This window comes from Nicotiana attenuata, unplaced genomic scaffold, assembly GCF_001879085.1.
Source record: "Nicotiana attenuata strain UT unplaced genomic scaffold, NIATTr2, whole genome shotgun sequence".
Lineage (NCBI taxonomy): Eukaryota > Viridiplantae > Streptophyta > Magnoliopsida > Solanales > Solanaceae > Nicotiana > Nicotiana attenuata.
Genome location: NW_017675897.1, coordinates 24,449 through 30,448, shown reverse-complemented (window position 1 = coordinate 30,448; position 6,000 = coordinate 24,449).

Here is a 6,000-nt window from a genome sequence, read left to right as displayed (position 1 = left end):
CCAAGTCTTATTTTGATGAAGTGCATCTATCTCCTCTTGCATAGCTGCAAGCCATTCTGATGAGCTAAGTGCCTCTTTATAGTCTGTGGCTCCTTAGTTGCTACCAGACACATGTGTCTCACTGGCATGTATTTTTGATTTCTGTCGTGTGACCATGTGATGACTTTGTGCATTTGATGTGTGCTCTGCTGATTCTGCATCATCAGTTGGTATGGGTTGTATTTGTGTAGCTTGTAGTTCAGTATTAAACCAATGAGACAAGTCGACTTCAAGTTGAATTCCCTGTGGATCATAAACTGAAAATACATTAGAGTCAGGAGGTGCATGTGTATTGTCTTGAGCTGGGTTGTTTTGTTCTTCACTCTCAGCAGTCATGAGATCATCTGTTCCTGTAGGAACTGCTACTAAGGGAGATTCAGCAGGCCCAGCAATGTGATCAGTAGGCTCAGCAATGTGATCAGCAGGCTTAGCAGCCTCATCAAGGACATCAACAGGAGATTCAGGGGTGAGCTGGTCACTAGGTGATGGTGCATTCATATCAGCTATAGGCTGATCACCTACACCAATTAATGATGAGCCATTCAACACTTCCCCTGAATTAGAAGGGTGCACATCTGGGCTTGAGGAGTCCTGCAACCTAGAGAAAAACTCATAAAAGGTAGCAAGATGAGTAGAATCACTAGAACTATCTAGTGGGGCATCTGGTTGCACATAAGGCAATGTGTGCTCATCAAAGACCACATGTCTTGAGACAAACACTCTTCTGGTAGTTGGGTGATAGCACCTATAGCCTTTGTGAAGGCTACTGCACCCAATAAACACACAAGGATAGGTCTTTGGAGAGAATTTTGTCTTTCCCTTTCAAGTAGGGAAAACATCTACATCCAAAAACCTTTAAGCTATTATAATCTGGATGCTCTCCAAAGAGCTTAAAGAATGGAGTTACCATTTGTAACACTGATGAAGGCATTCTGTTAATTAGGAATACAGCTGTCAAGAAGGCTTCTACCCAAAGAAACTGTGGCAGCTTTGCATGGAACATCAAGGTCAGACCAGTTTCTACTATATGTCTGTGTTTCCTCTCTGAGACTCCATTCTGCTCAGGTGTGTGAGGGCATGATATATGTCTAACAATTCCACAGTTATCTAGATGTTCAACAAATACATTGCTATTATATTCACCACCTCCATCACACTGAAAGATCTTAATAGTCTTTGTGAATTGTTTCTCAACCATCTTTTGAAACTTAACAAAAATATCATAGAATTCAGATTTCCTTCTTAGCGGATAGAACCAAGTATATCTGGTACAATCATCAATAAACACTACATAGTATCTTATGTGCTGAGATGATTCAACAGGAGCTGGACCCCAAAGGTCACAATGAATTTTAAATAAAGGCTCTTTTTCAATCTTATTTCTCAATTCAAATGGAAGCTTACATCCTTTTCCTAACTGACAGCTGACACAAACAGTAGGAACTTTATTCCAGTACTTGACATCAATACACTTGTTACTACTAAGAATCTTTAAAGACTTTAAGCTAGGGTGACCTAATCTAGCATGCCAAATACTATCTATATTCTTCCACTCCTTTGATGCAGATAAGGCATAAAAATTATTATCTTCCAGTGCATATAGATCATTCTTCTTAGATCCCTTGGCCAGAAGTCTCCCTGAGCTCTTGTCCTTTACAACAAAATCAGACTCATCAAACTCAAGTGTACAGAAATTGTCCTTAGCAAGTTTACTAACTGATAGCAGTTTCTTCTTAATCTTAGGGACAACAAGGATTTCCTTTACTTTAAGTCCAGATTTTATTGTATTTCCAATATGTGTGATGTCAAGTTTAGAGCCATTCCCTATTATTATCTTATCAGAACCATTGTAAGGTTGAAGGTTTGATGGGTTACCTGTTGAGTTGGTTATGTGGATGCTTGCACCAGAGTCAACATACATAGCTTCATCTTTAGCCTGTGTGTTCTGGAGGTTAACAGCATAAAAAGCCTGTGGTAGATCCTCTATAGCCTGGTAGGAATAGTCCCACCTATAGAAGCATTTTAGGGTTGTGTGATTGATTCTTCCACATATTTGGCAATTTTCCTTGCCCTGTTGTGGTCTTGAATTGACAGTGTTCTGATTAGTTTGCTGCCTTGTCATGCAGGTCTGAAACCTCTTCCTCTTAAGGAGAAGTTTGATTTTCCTCTTCTGTTAGAGTAACCTCCACGATCTCTTCCTCTTTGAGTAGCAAAAGCCATATTGTAGCCTTGTTGAACCACTTCTTCTTCATCTTCTCTCATGTCAAAGCCTCTAAGGGCATTGACAAATCGGTTCAGTGTAGGATATGGGGCCTTTCCCAGCATGACAGTCCTAAAAGTTTTGTACTTTTGGCCAAGTCCTCTAGCAAAGTTGATTACTTTGCTGTCTTCATCAACAGGCTTGTGTATGGCTGAGAGGCCATCACATATGCCTTTGAATTCCTTCAAGTATTCATCAAGCTTTTTGGTTCCTAGCTTGATGTTCTGCAGCTGTTGCTTAAGCTGAAATTCCTTATCTTTGGTTGCCTGCAGGTATGCTTCCTCCAGACATTCCCACATTTCCTTGGCAGTTGAGCATCCCACTGCGAGATACATGTTTTCTTCAGTCATTGTAGCAGAGATCCAACTCCTCAGGAGCACATCTTTTTCCTCCCAGTCGACTGTCGTGCCTGCACCATCAGTAGCAGATGAACTGCTTATGTCTGGCTTACCTTCCCTGATCAGGTTTGTCACTTTCATCACCCGAATCAACTGGAGTATTTGTGTCCTCCAGATTAAATAGTTTGATGGCTTCAACTTAACTGGACAAGAGGCAATCAGATGGTGCAGGGAGGCAGGTGATAGACACAGAGAGGTTGAAGGTGTTGTTATGGCCATGTTTGATCGTGTGGGTAACGTAGCTTCAAGAAGCTCTGATACCATGTAGAAAATCACACGATTGAGAGGAAAGAATGTATTGAAGAATCGTGTTCTTGCTGTGTATTACAAAGCCATAAGTGGCTGAATTTATACAAGTCACAAAACAACAACTACTAGTGAACTTAGAGTTCTACTACTGGTATAACTATTACATTGAGTTAGAGTTCTAACTCTACAATATATTCTAACTATGATTATCTAATTCAAGCTTATCCTTATCATGATCAACTTCTTCAAAACCAACGTTAGATATAATTATTAACCATTTTTAACAGTTCAAATCAAATGAAAAATAATAAGCTGAATAAACTGAAATAAAGTAAATAAACAAATAAATGGTGATATCCAAATACAATACCAGAACTGATGTCACGAATACACGAGCATCTAGAGTACTAAAAATAATAGTCTGAATAAAAACATAACTGTCTGAATCGAACTAAACAACTAAGGTAGTGTAGAAGGGGACTTCACGGTTGCGAACGTTGTGTAGTTGTACCTCAAGCCTCCGTCAAGAACCGGACCCGAGCAAATCTACTAAACGTCGCTAGGACCCACTCCGAAATCTGTACAAGAAGTGCAGAGTATAGTATGAATACAACCGACCCCATGTACTCTGTAAGTGCCGAGCCTAACCTAGACGAAGTAGTGACGAGGCTAAGGCGGGCCACTTACAATAACCTATACGCAGTATAATAATAACAGGGAAGGAAAACAGGAAATGAAAGTAAGGCAATTAATTTATGAAAAAGAACTCAATCCTTGCAATCAGAGAACCTAGAATAACCGATCTCACAATTTCATGTAACAATGTTGGTAACCAACACAATAACAACAACGAATACAACAAACACAATCCATTATGGTGCGCAAACCGATCCCACCGTACATACTCAATCCTCCCTTATTTCACCATAGCATCATTTACCAATATCAAGAAACACATATAAAATCCACTACGACGCTCAAACTGATCCCACTATATCATCATAATGAATGTCATAATCTCCCTTATTTCACCATGTCATAATTTATCAATATCAAGTATTACGTACACAACTGTTGCAGCGCGCAACCCGATCCAATCATTTCATTATAATCAATATCAAAATCTTCCCTTATTCCACCATATCACAGCTGTTGCAACGTGCAAACCCGATCCATAAACATTGTCAATAAAAGCAATCAATTCAATAGCTCAATTTACAAGAATCTTCACAATTACGGAATATGAAAGAAAAGAAATGAAAAGAACCATGTACTAATCAACGGAATGCTACAAATAATACAAAAGCAACAATCCAAGTACGTGATAGTTAAGGTGTGCAAGTAAGACAATTAAGGCAAGTAGCAATTAATCATAGAGTCACGGAAGGAACGAAACATTCAATACAAGATTAATTAATGACAAGTAACATATTACGGCATAGAAAGCAATTAAAGCATGTAACAGTTAAAGCACGGTCAGATAATTCACAAAATACGAGAGACATGGATACAATTATTTTGACGGCGTATATACACTCGTCACCTTGCCTATACTCCGTTACACACATAATTCACATAACATATAGTTCAAGATTTCTAATTCCCTCGAATCAAGGTTAGACCCAACACTTACCTCACTCTGCAACTCAATCAATCAACCAACCACGGCCTTGCCTTTTGAATAAGCCTCCAAACCAACAAAATCTAACAAATTATTGACCAAATGATTCAAAATAAGCTTTAGAAACTACCCGTAATTGAAAGAGGTTCAATTCAGACCATTTTTTAAAATGTTAATAAAAGTCAACCTTGGGCCCGCTTGGTCAAAATCGAGATTCAGACCAAAATCCGATTATCCATTTACCCTCCGAGCCCGGTTATATGATTTGTTTCGAGATCCGACCCCAATTCGAGGTTCAAATCTCAATTTGATAAAAATTTCCAATTCTATCCAAATCCCTAATTTCTACCATGGAAATCCTAAATTTGATGTTGAAATCTCATGAAATGTAATAGGTAGTTGATAAGAAATGGATTAAGTCACTTACTAATGAATTTAGGAAGAACAGTCTCTTGAAAATCGCCTCTAGGGTGTTTAGGGTTGAGAGATTATGAGAAATGAGCTAAATCCCATTCTCCCCCTCTTTTACCCAGCTGCGGATGTCGCAATTGCGATGCCTTGTTTGCAATTGCGAACACCACATTTGCGAGAAAAGGGTCGCAAATGCGAACCCTGTTACAAAAAAGCAAAAGTTGCAAATGCATTAAGGTCGCAAATGCAAAATTGAGGTTGCAAATGCGAACCCAGAACCATCGTAAATGCGAAGCAGTACACTGGTGGTCAGTGATCACATTTGCGACCACTTCCTTTGCAAATTCGAAGGTCAATTGTCCAAAAATGCGAACTATTTCTCGCAAATTCGAGATTCACCCAGCCCAAACCATGCTCGCGAATGCGAAAAAATCTTCGCAAAAGTGAGGCTCGCATTTGTGAGCCAGACCTCACAATTGTGAGATATGCAACAGAGCACCAGCACTAGTATTGCACCAGCAAACTTTTCCTAAGCAAAACGCATCTGAAACTCACCCGATCTCCCCGGGCTCCAAACCAAACATCCACACAAGTGTTATAACATCATACGAACTTGCTCGCGCAATCAAATCACCAAAATAACTCCTAAATCTACGAATCAATCCTCAAAATGAATGAGTTTTGAAAGTGAAACTCAAGAACACTAAAATCACATTTTAGCGTCCGAATCATGTCAAATGAATTCCGAATTGAACCAAATTTTGCAGACAAGTCTCAAGTAGCAATACAGAACTATTTCAAGTTTTAACATCAAAATTCGAACCCGTTAGCTAAGAAGTCAACTTTCGGTCAAACCTTGTAATCCTTCAACTTTCAAAAATGCTAGTTTTCGGCAAAATGAGTCAACAAGTTAGGGACTTCCGTATTAAATTCCGGGCATACGTCCAAGTCTCAAATCACGATACGGACCCACCAGAACCATCAAGACACTGATCTAGGTCCGTTTACTCAAAATGTTGACC